Here is a 21,867-nt window from a genome sequence, read left to right as displayed (position 1 = left end):
CTACATATAAATAGACAGACTTTCCTAAGTTTATATATAGAATCTAACTGACTAGAATTTGTATTTCCTTTTTTTTTTTTTTTTTTTGATTACTTAGTGTTGGAATTTTTTATCATGTCAATCAATTTTTAACAGTTGCTTTTGGAACAAAGGAATTGACCAGGCACTTTTCTAAATGCTATGGGAGAAATGTGATATGATATAGAGATAGAGATAGATGGTAGATAGATAAATAGACACATGCACACAACTGATATATTATTATTTAAATATTTTGATTGAGTTAGTGAATACTTTAAGAATTTATTGAGAAAGAGCTTATTTGTCATAGTAGATAAAGAAAATATTATAATGGCAAAATTTTAATTATTTCACCAGTGCTTTCATGCCTCATAGTGAATATGTGCTTAGGACCCAATTATAAAGAACCTTAAATGGCAGGCTAGTAAGTTTTTAAAATTTATCCCATAGGCAGAAGAAAACTTAGGGATAATAGAAATACTTTTAAAAATATATTCATAGTAGCTTAATTAAGCTTATTAATGGTTTAACTTTTTGTAAAGAATGTCTACTTTGTAAATATATATATATATATATATATATATATATATACATACATATATATATATATATATATATATATAATTTCATGGAGCTTTAATACTTTTGTATATTAGATGATTCTATCAATTGCCAATAATAGAAGAATTTTAAGTAATTTAATTGTACTTTATAGATAATAGTAATACTGTAATGGTTATTCATCCTTTGTTCTTTGCTTAATGAGACCAATTCCTTTGGGAAGGACTATACAAGTCAGTGGCCTATATAACAATTAATGCTTATTCTCATCACAGAGACTCACTTAATAGATCATTAATTGTGGATGTTGCTACCACCAGGCAATGGAGGAAGATTGCTACTTAGGGGTTCTCTAAGAATTGTGTTCAGGTAATCTACATGCTCTTAGCATCCCCAATATGGTGCACTACTTTGTACCCACTGGGCAAAATTTTGCTTGATAGTGTCAGCTAAATATCTTCAGTAGTCACTGTTACAAACTGGCTTCCAAAAATAACAGATACTGGACCTAATATTACTTTGGAGCAGTTACCTAAGTTCACCTTAACTTAGAGCATGTAGAAAGTAAGCAGAAAAGAATTAGATTTGCTACTAATAATGGGATGCTTTGTTTTACAACCCTTACCCAATTCTTCATAACTCTTTGCTCAAATGCTTTGAGTATTCAATACAGAATTTAAAGTAATATTTGGTTCTTAGTCTCTGCCTTTATCGTATTCACAAACTAAATACTGAGTCTTGAAAAAAATGGGCCTTATTTGGATTTGAATCTTCTAAGGTAATTATAGCATTGGTATAATTAGACAACAGGCTAAATTTGTCAAACTGAAATTGTCTAAATTTATGGAAGAAGTAAAACAGCAGTGTTCTGTATAATTTTATTGAGTTAGGAGATCTTTCTTATCAACTTTCAAAAGGGAATATTTATTTTCTTAGTATTATTTTTGTTAATGCAGAAATACTTTTAGTACTGAACATCCAAGATACTCACTATAACTTATTTCATTATCAAGAATACTTATATATGGGTATGTATGAATACATAATAGTTCTATGAAAAGTCTTCCCAAATTATGAATCTCAGTCAAAGGAAAAGATACACTGGTCTTAAACATATTTTGCATATATTATTGCATAAAATATACATATGTTAAAGATACACAGCAAAAAAATCTTCCACAAAATTTTAATATTTGCATTGTTTTACAAATTTTCTAAGAGTGTAATAATTCAGTTAATATATGTTATGCAATATTTTGATACTTTTTAAAAGTGTCATAATGATGAATGTATTTATAATATTCAAATTGATATGTTTATTCACCAGATTCTTAAAATAATTTTATATATTGTCTCTTAGAGCAATATTTAGCTTTTCAACTGCAAATATTAAGCAATCAGTTACTAAGTATTATCCTCTTCATAATACAGAATTTCCTAAATATATTGCAGTTTCTCAGAAATAATAATGGCCCAGTATGTCATAATTTTGGACTATAAAAATACTTTGGAACAAAGCATTTTTTTAAAATATGATAACAGGAGACAATTGCTTTTTGACATTATGGTTTGTTTAATAAAAGTTGAGAAGCTTTTGAAATACAATCTGTTTATGCTATTTCAGTGTCCTTTCCTATTTATCGTAATATTGCCACTCTTGCTTTTAAACTGGTGATGATAAAACTCTATCTCTTGAAAGAAAATCCTCAGTTGTATAGGCAGATATGGGGAAGATGTATTCCAACATCTTTTCTTTTGTTTTCAGCTTTGAAAAGTCCCAAAGAAGTCAAATAAGGATCCATTTCTAGAAATAAAATGGATTCAAGTAAAAAACAAAAAACAAAACAACAACACACAAATAAATTAAATACCATGCACAAAAGGTTCTATTTGAAAGTATACAAATGAAGCCATATTATATGAGAAGAAAGTAATGCTATTTTATGGATGTAAATTAGCAAACTAAGTTAAATTGACTTTGACTAATTTAAGAACTCTATAGAATACTAAGATGTATTAAATCTGAAATAAACATAAAAATCATTAGTTTGGAATAAGTAGCCATGGCTGACTAGAATAGAAGTTATGATTATTTATTATCATGAAAATGATTAAGAATCTACAGCGAATTATGACACTGTTAAATGGAGAGTTGTTAGAAAACATAACAGAGTATTACTATCTAATTATATAAAGTTGATTTCTAATTAGCTCTACAGGAGTGAAAAAATAATTACTGCAATATTAATGGCAACCAGATTAAGGAGGGAAACAATTTTCTCCTTGCTCTAATTAGTATGGTTTACAAATTCTTATTTATGAAACAAATAATATTATTTATTTTCCTGTAAATGCTTATGGCTCCCAAACTACCTCTTCTACTACATTAAAGGTGCAGTTAACCTCCTAAGTTTTCCTTAAAGTTGTTAATGTAATCACACAAACATTACAACTGATAGGAAAAAGATTGGCCTAACCCTAAAGCAAGTATGCAAATTATTTCTAAATGTGTGCTCCCTTTGTTCCCTCTAGTCATGTACCCCAACCTCCTTCAGGGGCGCTGACTATGTCAGCACCATCTGTCCCACCCCCCACTGCCCTCCTCAACCCAGGCCTGGGCTTTGACTTCTCTGGACTCCTGTTGCCCAATCAAAACTCATCTCTGTTGGATACCATACCATTGCGTCTTTCTTAATTTCCTACTGTCAACTCACTAAGCCAATATGAATCTGCTAACTGCTGTTCTCCAAAATGATTATTTGAGAAATACATAGAGAAAATGCCCTAATCCAAACAGACTTGTTAAGGTAACCCCTGGCTTTCACTTTCACAACATCTAGTATATTTTGCAATACATACTTGTATTCCATACCTTTCATCCCTGCTAGACTAAAATCTCTGAGTGCAGAATATGTCTCATTCACCTCTGTTTCCCTTGAAGGCTAACTCAACAGCAGCAACACGTGCTTGGCCACTCTGGGCATTTCATAAATACTTATTGAATAAATGAGTTAAAGAAAAACTCAGTAGCTAGCTTGATATAAATTCCAATAAGGAAGGGCTTATTTAATCAATTAGGAGTTGATTAATGGTTAGAGGTAGTTATTCTTTTTATTTTTCCTCTACATATAAAATGTGTGACTCAGTATTTCGCTTTTCGTCTCTGACAGGCATCATGTTTATTCCTCTATGTAGTTTTTCCTCCACATCTGAATATTGTTTTCCAGCCAGTACCCCTGTACAGTATAAAAAGTGGCATTAATGTGGTATGCAACTAAAATGCTTAAAAGAGTACTTTTAAGTTAAAGTATTACAAACACTATATTTGGAAAATATCTAATGAGACACTCAGCAATACCCACAATGGCTCTGTAAAATAGTCTTCTAATAATTCTTAAGATGACTCTAAGTTTTAGTAAAAATGTAAACTATCTGGGATAGTACCTAGCATTCATGGCAAAACCTCAATAAATTATAGCTCTATTTATATTTCTTGCTAGTTTTCAAGCACAGTGCATTTGTGAGTAGCAAATAGGCAATTAAAAAGACTACTTATGAAACATAGGAACAATGTATGTTAGAACTTTGAGAAACAAGTATTTAATGACTGGTGTTCATTATTTTTGTTGTCATCTACCTGCTTATTACTGTAAATAACTGTCTTGCTTTTTAGTTTAAATGTTTAGGGTCAGGATTTGTATCCTTGGCTGGAGGTGAAGAGATGTAGAAAATAAAGTGATGAACTAAGTAACTGTTTTGTTTTTTGCTTGCTTGTTTTTATTTTTTGTTTTTAAGCAGCCAAAGCTTAGGGAATAAAATAGTTTTTTGTTCTAGTAACTGGGACCAATTCCTTCTCCTTTGCTGCATTAGATGAGAAGCTCACACCAATGGTTTTAGAGGGCAAACAATGCAAATCTCCTGCAGTGTTCTGTGGCCCTCAGCCTTCTCCATCTATTTGCTCTCCCTGCAGCATGAATGGAAACAAGAACAGGGTTAGATATAGTTTATTTGTTCACACTTTAAAAAAATATATATATTTTTTATTTCAGAGAGAGGAATAGAGAGTTAAAATATCAATGTTGAAAGAGAATCAGATTGGCTGCCTTCTGTGCACCCCACCCTGGGGATCCAGCCAGACACTGAGAATCAAACTGTGGCCTCCTGGTTCATTGGTCGGCACTTGTCCACCAAGCCATACTAAGTGGGCATTTGTTCACACTTTTCATGTCACCACACCTTCATGTAAAATTGGAAACTTAGTTCTCACTTCTGTTAAGGAGGATTGAAGCATCCACAGCATCATGGCACCCAACCCTCCATCCCAGCTGTTGTGATGTGTGAAGACACTATTAGAGAAAGGAAACAGCTTGGTTTGATGGGGAATATTATTAGGGGTGAATTTTGATTTAGTGTCTGTGGTGTAACTAAGCATGAAACCTTTATTGGAAAGAAGAAAGAAGTTCAACTCCTTTCTAGTTGTCCCACTGGCTGTGTAATCTTGGGTGCTTGAAACTTTTATGGACATCATTTCTCTCCCATAAAATGTAGGTTTAATTATTTACCACTTGCAGTTCTAATGATCTACTGATCCATAATGAGTAATCAAATCTCATCATCAGGCAAATAAACCCAAAGACATGTTATGCTATTTTGTCAAAACCAAAGTTTGCAATAGGGAAAATTCAAGGACAAGATAGCCACTCCATTCTTTACTAAATCTTCTAGACGTTCTCTCTTTCAAATTCTTATAGAAAACCAACTCTCTGAGAAAAAAGACATGTTAAAAATATCTACAGTGTTTCCATAAAAGATTGATAAGTACATGTTTCAGTGTATAAAACATTTGACTTAAAAAGAACAATGCACGTGGCAGATGCTTCTTTATCTTGCATTTTCACAGCTGTCATCTGTTGCAACAATAATGGTTGAGTGAATGGAATGTTGTTTATTGCACTAAGGAAATTATCCAGCCTTCATCATATAAAGACTTCTTGTTTTTCTCACCTTAATTTCAAAGGCAATGGAACAAGCCTGCCATCATTTGTAACTCGCTGCTTATTGTCAGTTAGATGTGCTTTCCACGACACTCACGTAGTCCTTTAAAAGCTCGTTCATCTGTTTCACTCCATTAGAACTGCGTATTCCCTCTGCGATGATGACCACTTCACTGCCTGACCATATTTCAGCTCTCTCCGTCTCAAATCCTCTGCACTGTTTAGTGCTACCTGTGGCCTGTTGTTCCAGGCTTTCTCCAGGAATCCCTTTCCAGCCACTTGGCCAGGATGTACATTTTGTGCACCAATAAGAATATAAACTTAATGAAGAAAAGGATTTCTTGCCAATTTTTAACTGTTATGTTCCAAGCACTTCCAGAACTGGTCATAGTGAGTGCTCTACAAATATTAATCAAATGAATGAATTATTAAAGCCCCTAATTCTTTGAGTTTGCCTCATCTTATGACACATATTATTGTGTTCATGCTATGCTTATTTATATATTATTTTATCCTACCTTCAGTTTGTAAGCATCAAAAAGCCAAGGACTACACTTGACTTACTTTTTCTAACCTTGCAATGGTTAACCCAGTGTACCACACTTTTAAAATACGTATTAAATTGAATAAACTATATACATTCAAAGCTATCTTAATATACGTATTACTTAGATACAAACATTAGCCACATGCTGTTTTCGTGTATTGTCTGTCAATAGTCTCATTTTGCCACTTGACATATTTGTCAATGGCATGACTTAATTACCACACACACACACACACACACACACACAGATTATGAGTCTTAAGTGAAATGGTCCATTTCTGCCTTTTAATTTTGTAATCTTTACAAAATCCGGCATAATGTAGTATCATAAAAATGGAAAGAACTTAGAAAAGAATTTCTAATTTTAATAATCTCAACTGATAGCAAAGCTGCATTGTTTCATTTAAACATTTGTTGCATTAATGAAGTTATTTATAAATATATGACATGTATTATACTAAGAAACATAAGAATTTAGTTCCATAATGCCACTAGATACTTGAAAAACTATTGGTAATACTGGTTGGAATGTGAATTGCATGTGGTATGTATCTGACACTGTTTTTAAGAGAGACATTAGCCTATTTAGTATTTTACAATAACCACAGGAGGTTGACACTATTATTATTCACATTTATAGTTGAAGAACCTGAAGCACCTACAGATTTTGTATATTGTCCAACATCAGAGAGCTAGAATTCATTAAGTTTTACACCAGATTCTATGCCCTTGAGAATGTCGCTCTTCTGGCTCTCCTAGAAATGTATGTGCCTGTGAGAGGAGAAAAAGGAATGCATAAAAGAATGCTGATGGCATTTAGGAAGTAAAGAGAAGGGAGACTAATCTCAAGTATGTCCCTAAATATATTAAGCACAATTTAATAGTCAGCTTTTTATGTAACTGTTCCCATTTCCCCCAAAATGATGAATAAGAAAATTAAAGAGAGGCATAAAAAGAGAAAATTAGAAGGGACATGAAATAATTATCTATAATTTGACACATAGAATTCTAGAATTCATCAGAACACAGTGATCAAAAGCAGCCTGGTGTGATCTTTTTGAAATTAGAGAATCTGGTGTGTTTTTTTGTGTGTTTTTTTAATTTATTTTTTATTACTTTCTTCTTTTCTCATATTTTGTTCTATTTGAAATACCTCTTATTCAATATATTGGAGATGCATTGACATAATAAGAGTATTTAAAAAGCTTTCTTTCAAAAAGAGTTTTTGTGTCTTCTGAAAGTCATTGTTCCTATTGTTTAGCAGTTTTTTCTATTAACATTCTGAAGATGCCACTCAAGGTCCATTTGATGTCAATTTGAACATCGGGATCTCATTCCAAAAAATAGCTCATGTGGATACAAAAATTCTTTTACGTTTTCTGTATAAAGTTTCAGTTTTAAAACCTTGGACTGATTATACCTTAAGAAACTCCATAGTGATCTTGAGAAATAGAAATTGCCCTTCAAGCTCTTTCTGAGGCATTTCATTTTAGACTCTGGATTAAATGACTCTCTGGTCATTGACATTAGTAACAGTTTGAAGAAGTTGTGCTGACACTAAGTTAAGAATCTTTTGAAGCATCACATCCTTTTACATCCTCCAAGAAAGCTGTGTGGGTTTCCAAGCTAAAGAGTATCATTCTATCATTCCATTTCTAGGAATCTAACTGGAAAAAATAGACATAAAATCACTAAATGTTTCTGCCCATAGGCTATGCATATGTGCATGCATGTTCTTTGGCTAATCTCTTCCAGTTCCCTTCCTCCTTTCCCTCCCTTCTGCGAACTGTTAGTCTTTTCCATGCACTGATGCCTCTTGTCCTATTTTGTTAGTCTCTTAAAATGAATGAAAAGCACATTACTGAGTAGCGAACAATGGTATTTGCTATTTATTTATGGATTAACCAGCATACTGTGAATTAAATACATTTTTAAGTATGTATGCTACAAAGTAAATAATGCGGGTGTTTCTTGTTATTCAGTTTGGCTGCCTAGGTGGTGTATAGATTAAGTAAATTATTGTCATAATTATACTTAATTCTCTACCGTCTGAATAACATATTTAAGGGAGAAAAATGTAATCTCAGTAAGACAGCAAGTAGTCTTATACTGAAAGATGTTCTAGCACTTTGTTCAAAAGAACAAAATGCATTCATACAAAAATGTTATTTAGACACTCAAGAGTAAACTTCAATATAAGAACCTTTAGTTGTATTTTTACAGCTTACAAGTAGCACCACCTCAAATATATATATATATATATATTACTTACTCAGTAAAACAAAACCTTTACTAGTTTTTAAAAGCATCTCTTTTGTAAAACATGTTGATGTTGAAACTGAAGTTTTGGCAGGATTATGGGAGCAGAGGGCTGGAAACAAAAAATTAAACAAAATAAAATTGAACAGGTAGATTTAAATGCATATACAAACAACAAAATGGGGATTAAAGCAGTATGGCTAACTAAGTATTTGATGCCCAAATATCGAGAGACACTCAACACCAATTAAAACCCAATATGTAAATTGGTGCATCAAAGTAGAAATCCCACTAAATGAGTGTTTGGTCCTGAATCTTGCTGATAGTGTGATTTTCAATAGGGCTTTAGGTAACACAGACCTGAAATCCATAACTGAGGAAAGGGGGTCACAGTGGTCTCCAGGTGCCCACTGTATGACTGGAGTTTAGGAAAGAGAAATGCAAATTGGAAATCAAGATTTCTGCAGAAAGAGGATTGCCTACTATTACCCTATGTACTTAAAAACACATACATACCTGAGAGTAAATGTTCAACCTCAAGGTCAATGTTAACCTTTTAGTTGATGTCCCAATATCCCACACCTCACATAGAACAAAGTTTTTATAAACGTGTATTGCAAATCACTGTTATTGGGTCATTGATGCAGTGCCAAAACAAAACTCAGCCCTATTACTTTCTGGCAAAATGTAAGTGGAGGATTTTATGACACAAAGTCAAGCAAATGAAGGAATGATGGTGGTGTGGGGGTGTTACATCCTCTTATTTGGGTTTTTAGTGAAAAAAAGCTCGAAATCTCAATAAGTTTCCTATTTCAGGGACCCAATATCAGCTCAACGTGTGCATGGGTTTGAGCTTATATTTCCAGTGGCAGGACAAGTTTATAGGGACTAACCATCCTGCTCATGGTGAGTCCTCTACAGCCATGCCGCAGGCATTTGTGAGGTGGTTAGCATTAATGGAGGGATAGAAGAGAAAGTTAATATTGTACTTGGAGCAACATAAAATTAATATTTTAGAAGAATTCTTCTTTGCTCAAAGCTGTGTTAATTTGGGAAAGTAGAATGCTGTAGTGGACCAGGTGCCAAGTTGCATTCTCTGACCTATGTCAACTCAGTGAAGAACATCAAAATTACACAATTATGCTTAGTAGTGTCTTCTTTTAGGAAAAGAAATTAACAGGTTATGAGGAAGAGAAAATATTAATTATTCAGCATGCTTTTAATAGAACTGCATTAGTACCCAATGTGCTATTTTGATTAATGTAAAACAAACAAAAAAAATTATTGGCAAATGTATTTAGTAACTTCAGGTACTTCTCTTATTTGGAATCTTGCTTTTCAAGTGAAGCCTAATCAAAAGAGCTCACTTAAAAGCCAGGTTATCCAGGACAGTTGTTACTAATTTTCCTACATTCGTGATTTTCCTAAACTAAATAATCATCACATAACAAAAGCCCTACTTTGCACATTGATTAATATAGAAATGAATGTTCTGAATGGAACTTACTATAATTAGAGATGAAATAAAATAATTTGATATGAGGTAGAACATCATGATATTTGAAATAGAGAGCTACCTCTGGTGTTAAGACATAGTTATTTTACAAAGGTTTCATTGAGTAGAATTGTACCTCATTTAAAAGATCAATAAACAGCTAAGATCTTACTATCTCATCAGATGGAGTAAGAGCTATCTAAACTTTCACCTTCAAATTGAATAGAGGTGGATGAGGCTCATTTTTCAAGTGTTGATTTCTTATGAGTCATAAGTATTTCCATAATCAGAGCAAAGTAACAGTCTCCATTAGCAAGGGTTATTTTTTACATTTTCAGGTATATGCTGGTGTCAAAACTAGAAATACCTTCTCCTTTACTATCACATGAGTAATCAAATGCTAGTTAAAAGCCGATGTGGAGAAAGTAAGGAAAGGTTCATATTCAGAATTAGAATTTATAACATGAACTAACTTTTTCTATAACCTAGATATTTCAATTTCAACTACAAATTTGATGTCAATATAGAGAACTTGGATCTTCTGCCCCAGTTCTCTCATCTACACGCTATTTGTTTTAAAAGGCTTCACTATCATGTCTTTCAGTTTAAATTAAAAACAACTGTTACATTAAAAATTTAGAAAAGTTAAGTGAGTTCCATTTCTGAATTGTTCTTGATTTTGTTGGCAATGTTTGTGCCTAGGTGGCCGGAACTTATATATTAAAAAATACCATAGAACAGAAGATGTCAGGAATTGACTACCCAACAGAAAAGGAATATAGAGAAGGGGCACATTTGAAAATGTTGAAGATACAATAGGAACAATGATGATGAACTAGATATGAGTATAAAAGGAAGTAAGGATGTCAAAAATGACCTTAATGCTTCTTTCTCATTCAGGCAATGGGCAGATACTGAATATTAACATAGAGAAGACAGAAACAGAAGCTTGTTTTAATGATTTTGTACATGTTGCATGTGAAGCACTCCTTGGGGAAGGTGATTCAGCAGTGGAGAAGATAAGTGTAGAACTGAAGAGAGAGGACTGGGTTATATTTCCCAGATTACTCAAAACTGTGATTTCTTTTTTCTGTTTATGGATATACAGCTCTATCTTGTTAAGGTTTCAAGGTCCTTGAATTTAGTATTGAATAGGGCAGTGAATGAAATTTAGAGAGAGCCTGTTGGCTGAAGAAAGAAGACTGTCAAGTGTGGAACCATGGGAAAACCATTAGTTGAAGTCATCATTGGTGGAAAGAGAACCAGGGAAGATAGGAGACTTGAAAGTCAATTAGGAAATAAGAAGAGGAAAATAAAAGGGATCACATTCTTCAGGAAGTAAGGTGAAATAAGAAATAAGTTGTGGCCGAGGTTTGGAGAAAATAGTTATCCTCATTAAACCTTAAACCACAGCTCCTGCCTCAAATATTATATCCACCCATTCATCCATCATGAAAGTGTCAAATTCTCCTTCAGATTGCTCAAAATTTTTCACTTTTACTATATCTCTTTTGACTCTCCTTACAATGATCTGGACCCAAGGACTGATAGAATCATTGAAGACACTGCTAACAGGATCATGGATAATGATTTAGTATGAATTTAGCAGCTACCTGCCCTCTTGCAGACCAGGAGCCCTCAGGGGATGTTGGACTGATGGCTTAGGCCCACTCCCTGGACATCCTTAGCACTGCAGTGGAGGTAGGAGAGGCTCTTGCCATCACTGCTGCACTCCACAGCTGTGAGCCCTGCTCCTGCACTGAGCATCTGCCCCCTGTGGTCAGTGCGAGTCAGAGTGACCAGTCATTACGCCATTCAAACAATTTACATATTAGCCTTTTACTATTTAAGATAGCCATTTCCATTCTGTAAAGGAAAGAGCATATATAGGCAATATATAGGCAACTCTGATACCCTAATGTTTCTTGATTCAATTTTATACAGGTACATTTTTATGCTGAGATATTTTAAAATTTTAATTTAACAATAAAATAAATTATGTAAAATGCAATTTTTTTCATTAAAAGTAATTTTAATATAGTGTATATAAAGTAAAGTAAGTAAAAATTTACTGAGTATGGTAGAGCTTAGCTTAAAAATATTATAGTTATTTACTTTTATAATGTTATTGGTAGTATAAACATCTTTAAGTGTCAAAGAAAGATAATATAAAAAGTCATTCATTTTGGATCTTTGATCAAGTCTCAAAGTTAAAAAATATAATTTTTGAACTAAACTCTTGTTACAATGTTCATTTTTTCAAATTGCTAAAAGAAAAAATTTCCCTTATTTTAAATAGATTAGAATTCTTAAAATAAAAAAGTATTTGAACTGATAATCTTCATTATCTTCCTATTTTTTCTGAAATCAGCATATTAGCTAAATATCATTTTAAGTTATTAAACAATAAGAATTCATTGCAAGTTATTTAAAATAGAAAAAAATAATAATTTTCTCAAAAATTATTGTGCTAGAAGCAATTAACAACTTACAAATGATTTAACTCTAGAATCACTGTAAAAAATTCATAGTTATTACTTCAAAAAATTAAAACAAATATATATATTTTTTGAATTACAAAAGATTAAAAAAAGAAAATGTTGCCAAAACCAGTTTGGCTCAGTGGATAGAGCATCAGCTTGCGTACTGAAAGGTTCGATTCCTGTCAAGGGCATGTACTTTGGTTGTAGGCACATCCCCAGTAAGGGGTATGCAAGAGGCAACTGATCAATGTTTCTCTCTCATCACTCTCTCTTTCTCTCTGTAAAAAATATATTTAAAAAAGAAAATGTCAATATGTTTTGATATAATAACCAAGTCAGGAGAAAAACATTTTCCTTTGTACAAGAGTATAAGCTTCATGGGGCAGGGATTTTTGTCTGCTTTGACTACTGCAATATCTTCAGCACCAATAACAATGCTTATTTATATAAGTAATTAATTGTTAAATCAATGAAAATGTATCTGATAGTCTGGAAACCAACTTTTATTTATAAATCAACATAATTGAGCTATACAATGAAAAATAACATGTAAATTGAGACCAAAGGGTATATTCTGATATTATTCTGTGCAACTTTGCTCAATTTTCTAGTTAATATCTTACCTAAAACCAGGTATCATTACAACAATGTTAAAAGGCCCTGATGCTTTGCTCCCTTTAAATTTCATTATATAGAAGTCAAAATTTGGACCAATTAAAGGTATGTGTGTTTCAACACAAATTTAATAACCAATCTTGTAAGAACAATTACACAAATTTTATTGTTTCCTGAGTATGGGCCAATTTCATTTTAATCTAGGAAATTAGGACATTCTATATTCATAGAATCCTAAACATAATGATATTATTATTTTAATAATGTCCTAACATTTTATATTAAAAAAATACATTTTTTAATCTAAAAGGTTAGGTTGTTTAAGGTAGTTTGGTGATTTCCCTCTCTGACTAATTGAATTGAATTCAAATTCATAAAACAAACCAACTTCAAAAACAACAACAACCACTTCATGTGAAGGACCAGAAATCTAGAAGATTGCAGCAATTTTTTGGGAGAAGGCTTCAACCCAATATCCCAGTCTTTTATATCCTGAGTGAGTTTTGCTGAATTTATTCATGGAAATTCCACCTGTTTAGAGCAGAGAGAGCCTGGAGGGAAAAAAAAAAATCTATGTATGGATTTCTAACTCCACTAAAGCAAGAAAGTACTACAGTAAGACTATGCCCAAAGCCAACAGAGCAGGTGAAATATTGTTTATAAATAAAGTTCAAATGTTTTTTAAAATATATCTTTTTTTATATAAAATATAGTTTTATTGATTTTACACAGAGGGAATTGAGAGGGATAGAGAGTTAGAAATGTCAATGAGAGAGAAACATCGACCAGCTGCCTCTTGTATATCCTCCACTGGGGATGTGCCCGCAACCAAGGTACATGCCCTTGATTGGAATCGAACCCGGGACCTTTTAGTCCGCAGTCCGATGCTCTATCCACTGAGCCAAACCGGTTTCAGCTAAAATATATCTTTATTGATTTCAGAGCAGAAAGGAGAGGGAGAGAGAGATAGAAACAATAATGATGAGAGTATCATGATTGGCTGCCTCTTGCACATCCTACACTGGGGATCAGGCCTGCAACCCAGACATGTGCCTTGACCAGGAATTGAACCATGTTCTCCTGGTTCATAGGTTGACACTCAATCACTGAGCCACGCCATCTAGGCCAAATGTTGTTTTGAAGAATCTGAGCCAGAACCCAACCCCTTAAGTTTTAGACAAATTAAGCATAAATGTATTTTTTTCCTCAAACTAAAAATGACTAGTAGTCAAATTTAACATATATGTATTGAGAAAACCAACTTCTGAGTCACCATAAAACTATTTGTTACTTATACCATTTCAAACCTTAACATATTTGACACTATCCAAATAGGGGAGAATTTTAGAAGAAAGTACAAAAATTTTTGTCATCATAACACTTTAGACTCTAACCTTGTATAGTGGGATTTCAAGATAAGGTGTTTGATATTAGGGCTGCTAATATGAGTAGACATTGTATTAAACCTTCTCCACGTACCTACCTCCCGCTGCTTTCTGATGGCAACGCCTTGCCAAGCTGCACAGAGAAGATAGGCGATTTAAGTGGGCATCATGGACTGGCACAAATCTCCTGATTCAGCTTGAATTTATATCACTGCAGCATTTGAAGTGGTTGACCTTCTGTGATTTGAAGTGCCTGATCGTTCTGTGCAGTTTATATTTAGGAAAATTGCATGCAAATGATGTGTGGAAGGGGGTGTGCATGATGTTTCTTTTTTAATTGTCTTTGAAAAAAATAACAATGTCAAATACAAGTTAAAATAATCTAGATGAGTTATTAATGAAACAAATTATATCTAACACATCTCACAGAATCATGAAGTATGATCCTATTACTGCCCCCCCCCCCTTTTTTTTAATGTTTACCCTGGCTCTTCCAGTTCAAATTTCATCTCCTGTTTTTTTCTTTCTGAGTACATGGACGTGTTTTTAGATTTCTTATATCATCAAGAGTTCTCAAAATTCTGCAATTTCTTTGATTTCAAACTGTCTGTTTATGGTTTTTACCTGCTTTACAGAATAATGTTTCTGCTGTGAAGTTCTCATCTGCCTCTAGTTTTTCATGCCCCCCCCCTTTTTTTTTCTTGTGGCAATCCTTGTTTTGATTTTGGTTAAAATTCTTTTTCTTTCTGAATACTATTCATCTTTTAGAAGAGGTTTTTGTATTTTCCTTAGCCCAGCCATTTTGTAACTACAATGTGGAAGATGAGCCAATGGAGAAGCTAAATGTAAAGTGCATTTATTTTATAGAAATTAATTTTAATGCAAAAATATAATGTTATTTCTGATTTTTACATTTTTGTGTTCAGTGTCATAGTTAGAATTATTGGCATATTTATTTATTCTTCCAATCTCACTCATCTCATGATGTAGGAAGTATCACAAGGACCAGTCTTATGAATCAAGACTGTTAAGAAGTAAATATTTTAAATTGTATGGTAAGAATGAAAAGGAGCAAAGCCTAAGGAGCAAAGCCTAAGGAGCAAAGCCTTGAGGACCTCAAGACACTGTGAGATGGCGCATGGCTTTGGGCATTAGTTACATTGATTGGAAAATTGACCGGAATTGCACAGAATAAAATCAATGAGTTTACTCTTTTGTCTCAATTTCCAGATTATTTTCTTTGCATAGCCCTCCTTCAAGGAGACAGCCTTTGCTCTTGGCTAGCTGCTCTGCCAGGCTAACAGTGAAGCATTCTTGTCAACAGTCCTGGGCATTGCACTTGACTTTTTTTCTAATGCACCAGAAACACAGATGCAGAAGTGACTTTTGCCCCCCTTGTTACAATCTTAAGAGCCCAGATTTGTATTTGAGATGCAATAAATGTAAGTTTTCTCACCTGGCCAGCCCTCCTGCTGCCCTTTGATGTGATGAGCAGCTCAGGGATCTCAGACACACCCATGCTCATACCTCGATCTTGTCTTTGCAGACAAGGCTGAGAGCGGCAGTGGAATGGGCTTGCTCTCTGCTTCTTCCTGGGACCAGGTCCAATGTTCACTGCTTTGGGCAGCACATCTTTCCTATTTCATGCTTCAGGGTTGTGACAATTTTCCAGATTCACCCAAAATGTGTTTTTCCTGTGTTTGCATTCTTGGTGGTTAGTTTCAGGAAGAAGAATCAGGCAGAGGCAGCCTTACTTCCATAGCTTTAACTGGAAAGTCCAGATTCCATTTAAATATGATCAGTGTCCATTGAAATGCTGATGAGTTCCTTGCTGCAGGTACTGATAGGTGTTTAATCTGCTATGGCAAAAAAAAAAAAAATGATTTTTCCCAATTTGTTGTAAAGAACAATAACTCATAAATTCTTACCTCATCTCCAAGTGCCTTTTTTTTAGGAGTAAAGTGTCTGTGAAAGAGGATTGTCCAGTGAGGGTGAAAAGAAGGTTATACATGAAAATATGGTGCATTAACTTCAAAATTCATTTTCATTTGACTGTGAATTCGGGTTATTCAAAGTCCATATGCCTTCAAAAAGTAACCTCCCTCTTGAGGATCCTAATTTAGCAAAATTGAAAAGCTGTTTAGTTTTGAGCTTCTGCAGCTCTCCACTCACCAGTCCAACAGCTGCCCCTCCCCAACAACTCTTTCCTGCTCAAACCCTTTGATAGAAAGAAATGTGTTACTGCACACACACCCAAACCAGGAACTGGGTGAAAATCTAAACCACTAAAGAGCTTTTCTCTCTAACTAACTAGCCTACTGGCTATTAGGCTTTCCTGAGGAATAAGAATTAACTAACAGTCTTTTTAAAAAAAAACATATTTTATTGATTTTTTACAGAGAGGAAGGGAGAGAGATAGAGAATTAGAAACATTGATGAGAGAGAAACACCGATCAGCTGCCTCCTGCACACCTCCCACTGGGCATGTGCCTGCAACCCAGGTACATGCCCCTGACTGGAATCGAACCTGGGACCCCTCAGTCCTCAGGCTGACGCTCTGTCCACTAAGCCAAACCAGTTTCGGCTTAACTAACAGTCTTGATTCATAAAGCTGATCCTTTTGATTTTTGCTAACCGTGAGATTAATGAGAATATAAAAATAAATAAAAATGCTAATAATTCAAACTATGAAGATAAGCATAGACATGTATAAATATCAGTAATTTATTGTTTACATTAAAATTAATTGTATACAATAACTTTATATTTAGCATAACTATGAAATATGTATTATTCATCCCATTGTTCAAATAGTCTTATAAATAGTGGAGTAAAATTATAATGTTTATGGTGAAAGGTAGATAAGTGCAAGAGTTTGTGTAAAGAGCAGATCCTTTAAAGAAAAAAAAAGCTTATTAATAAAAAGTATTATTTGCTCCCTTTGAAGACTTGAAATTGAGTCATATCATCCTGGGATAGTTTATGGCCCGAGCCTGAAAAATAGGTTTGTGCAAAAAGATAGTCTTTCCAAGATGGGATTATAGTCTCATTTGAAAAGTTGGTTTGGTGCCCAGGAGTCTATTGCATGGCTTCTGAAGGGGAATTCAACACCTCACTGACTTCATGTCATAGATCTTTCAGACAAAAATCAACAGGGAAATAGTGATCCTAAATGACACACTATATCAGATGGATTTAATTGACATTTATAGAACATTTCACCCCAAAGCTGCAGGATATCTATTCTCAAGTGCGCATGAGGTATTCTCAAAAATTGACCACATATTAGGACCCAAACTAAGTCTCTACAAGTTCAAAAAAATTGAAATCATATCAAGCGTCTTCTAAATGAAACAGTAACAACAAATGTCTGTTCCTGAACTGAACTGATTTATTTCATTTTCCTCCATTTTCAAAGACTACCAATTCAGATCACATGTAACAGTAAGTAATAATATATTCCTTTTATTTCATAAATTGGTTTCTTCTTAAAACTATTATAGGATAATGAGATAATAGAAAAACATTACTTTAAGTGGGATTTGGGATTCTAAATTTAGAGTTCTATATCTGTTACTATACACTGATTTGGTTTAAATAAGTGACTTCACATCTCCATACCTTGATATGCTGATATATTATATAAGTGGATATGCTATTTCAAATAATTTAAATGGCTGTTGGGTTGTTTTCTTTTTTGTTTGTTTCATGAATCTGTATGTGTTTACTTTTTTCACCCTGCTTTATTCCAAAATCTGTTTGAAATGACTTGCAAGACATATAAAATATGAATAGATAAAACAAAACCAAATCAAAGCAGAGACTAGACTAACAGTGGGACTAAATTGCTTCTTTGTCCCCAGAAGTCAATATGAAAAGAAAACTAAAATGGACACATTATCTAAAAGCCTCTCTCTTTGCCGCTTGCTATGACTACTCATGAATAGAGTGGTCCATGTTAGGAAGATGGTCTTCATTTGCATGCTGCTATAGGAATGCAAGTACCTCTTCCATTATTTACATTTAGGAATTTTCAACACCAGTTAGCATCTCAGGAGAGTCAGGTTAAGTTATCCTACTGTCCTTCTGCTCCAGTAGTATGACATATTAAGGTAGAAGCTTATCTGAATCTGAACTTCAAAAGGTACAGCTTCCTATATGACTTGATTATATAGAATGTCAAAAGGCAACACCACCATTCTAAAAGGTCAAGCTTACTATTTATATGGGAACAGCATTTATTGTCCTGGGAATTTTCTGTCCATAGTTTTTCCAAGTATCCTGGAATAAGACTTTTTGATTAACTAGCTTTATATAGATTTAGTGAGGACTTCCTCTATTTATAACCTTATAATCCTGCACTCCACTAACCACTGTTTAAAGCATATGAAATCAAAAGGTGGAACTAAAGTATAAAAGCCACTCGCAAAAGGCACTGGTAGAAAATTATATTTGTGAAACACTAGAAGAAAGAAAAAAGTAGTTAATGAAGTAAAAATTTAAGAACTTGAATCAGAATTGAGAAATTAAGTACTCCAAAAATATATTAATCTAAAATTGTTTTTAAAAATTTTAAGAGGCATAAATAAGATCTAAAATTCATTAATCATATAAAATCAAATAACTAGTCATTAAATAAAAATGATAAATGTTTATAAATTAGAAAGGATTCAAATATTTAAAACATAAAAATAACTACAGAATGGTAATTACTTAAAAGAACATTTCTGAAAAGCAATAAAGAGATAAGAATAAAGGCATAAATCTTCCATCTTTGATATTCAGTTCAAAGCTGTCTTTTCTTTATCTTGCACTCTGGTAAATACTATCTAAGTAGAATATATTTAATTATCTCCTAACAACAGTAACAGTAAAAACTTTCAATAAAAAAGCAAATTGAAATATGCTAAAATCTTCACTCTTAATAAATACTAACTAGGAAGACAGACAGAAGTTTTAAATGTTTTCATTCAACATTAGCTTTGCCTGTAAACATGGGGCAGGAGAAAAATAGATTTATAATTGTTCATATGGAAAATAATACAATTATTAATAAATAATACAAGAAGAAAATCTGTGTTTCTTGTACTCACAGTGGTAAACCTACTTTTGCCCCACACTGTATATTGACTCAGGGGAGTAAAAAGTCATATAAACAAAATAGTGGCTATTGTTTAGCATTGGTCTAAGAAACTAGCTACCAGACATTTCTTTTATATTTTTAAAGGGTCTTTTTTCCTCAGACTAAAGACAATTTTTCATCATGTTTTATGTAATTCTATTAAAATGTGTTAGGTTTTCTAAGTGGTTTACTAAATCTGAATTTTAGAAAGGAAATTCCAACAGGAAAAGGACAAATTCCAACTGAAGAACAAAATAATATAAGCATACTTTGTTTTGACAAAATTGGGTTCACCTACAAAGTTATTCTCTCAATGATCAATTCTTTCAAAATTTAATAAAACATAATACCATTTCAAATAACTAACACAAAACGTTTTCTGAGACAGTATTAGCATTCTGTGAGTTGTCCATTGGCTTTTAAACTCTGACAGTTCAGTGACTAACCCAATTTTGATGTGTCTTTCCATTAAAGAAAAAGGCCATACCTGAAATTTGTTGGAGGAAAGGAGAAGATTGCTCTCCAAGGTAGTTTAAAATTTTTAAAAGGTTAATGCTCACTCAGTGAGTGAAATGTTTGAGTTGTTTATCAGGAAGGTTTGGAAACGGAATAATATTTGATTTGATCTTTAAGTGAGAAATGGTTCTTAAATCATGAAAAAAAGGCCCTTTGAAAAACATCAGTGTCCTTAAATTAAATCTTTCCCAGTGGAAATACTTCTTGGTACATTTTCTAATATTATTTTAAAATCTGTCTCAGGGGATTTTGCAGGAGATCCTAAGGAATGAACACAATGCTGGGACTGGAATCTCAATTACACACTAAGTTAAACTCAAACTTACAATTTATGAAAATTAAAATTATTTTATAAATATCCTTTCCTCTTACTTAGGAGAAGATGAATAACTAGGCTCTAAGTGTTAAACACCAAAGTTATCCAAATCAAACCTGTGAATAATTTTCAATTTGGATTCAGCTACTGAAAATTAGAATATTAAGCAAGCTTTCTTGCACATTAGCTTCCGGTTTTTAAAGAAAAAATGTTTCATTGTTTTTGGCAAAAATTATATATACTTAAAGAATATAAGAGATACTGAAATTTAAAGAAGTAAAGCTAAATTCTACCATTCTAAAATGATCATTCTTAACATTGGCTGAATACCATCTCCTTCTTCTCTCAATGCACCAATTCCTTTCCCTTTGCAGAAATATAACTAGAAATTGGATGCATAGGTGCATGGGTGGATGAACACATGGGAGTCAGTTATAATATGGGATTGTATAGATGTGTTTTAAAATAAAATAAAAAATCAACTTTACTTTCAATTTGAATTCCATAAAAGAAAATTTAACAGAAATGAAAATGAAGATATTTTTAGTATCAAAGAAATGATTCTTCACTACATTATGGTAACTCTTTAAATATACTGCTAAGATTAAAGATAGAGGGAGAGAAGGAATGGAGAAGAGATGAAAAAAGAAGAGGAAAAACAAAGAAACTGAGGACAGGAGAGTGTGGAGAAGAGTTTATACATTTTTTTTTGGAGAATCATATTTTTCAAAATGACCTATTTCATTTTTAAGTCTGTGTCTCTATTTCAAAAATGAATAAAATGCCCCTTTCACATCTCATTTTAATAAGGTATATTATTGCTTTACATTTTTCATATTATATATAACATTGATATTTTGTTCTGTAACTTCAGATCCCATGTCTTTTATTAATAGTTCTCTGTGTGCTGAAACCAGTTTGGCTTAGTGGTAGAGCATTGGTCTGCGGACTGAAAGGTCCCGGGTTCGATTCCGGTCAAGGGCATGTACCTTGGTTGCAGACACATCCCCGGTGGGGGGTGTGCAAGAGGCAGCTGGTCGATGTTTCTCTCCCATTGACGTTTCTAGCTCTCTATCCCTCTCCCTTCCTCTCTGTAAAAAAATCAATAAAATACAATATTTAAAAAAAATTAGTTCTCTGTGTGCTGGAATCACCGTGCTTCACCAGTCCTTTTACTGTGGAATCCCAATGCCTCAGTGTTTGTTTTTGTCTATATCTTAACTAGAGGCTCAATGCATGAAAATTCATGCACTGGAGGGGGTCCCTCAGCCCCGCCTGCCCCCTCTCACAGTCCAGGAGCCCTCGGGGGTGGGAGGTGACCCGGCAATCAGGGGAAGGCAGCTCCTCCATCACACCTCTGCTGCTTCCATTGCCGTGGTGCAAAGCCTTGGCTGGCCCTGGTTACCTGAGCTTCGGGTGGTCCTGGGTGGCTGGGCAGCTGCCATCCAAGGCATGCCTGTACCTTGGGTCAGCCTTGGGCAGCTGGGGATCTGAGGGGACTGGGGGACTCTGGAGGCAGGTGTGTGCCTGCAGGCCCGGTGGGGCTGAAGGGA

General features: G+C 33.7%; 1 protein-coding gene across 2 annotated transcripts in view; it reads left to right on the top strand.

The window, feature by feature from the left end:
- The window catches only part of ADGRB3 (adhesion G protein-coupled receptor B3), a 692,295-nt gene that overhangs the window by 164,807 nt on the left and 505,621 nt on the right, over positions 1 to 21,867 (top strand). The gene's annotated exons all lie outside the window — the stretch shown is intronic.

The sequence above is a fragment of the Pipistrellus kuhlii genome, unplaced genomic scaffold (genome assembly GCF_014108245.1).
Source record: "Pipistrellus kuhlii isolate mPipKuh1 unplaced genomic scaffold, mPipKuh1.p scaffold_m20_p_5, whole genome shotgun sequence".
NCBI lineage: Eukaryota > Metazoa > Chordata > Mammalia > Chiroptera > Vespertilionidae > Pipistrellus > Pipistrellus kuhlii.
The sequence above is the reverse complement of the archived record's forward strand: the minus strand, read 5'-3'. Positions and strand labels throughout refer to the sequence as shown.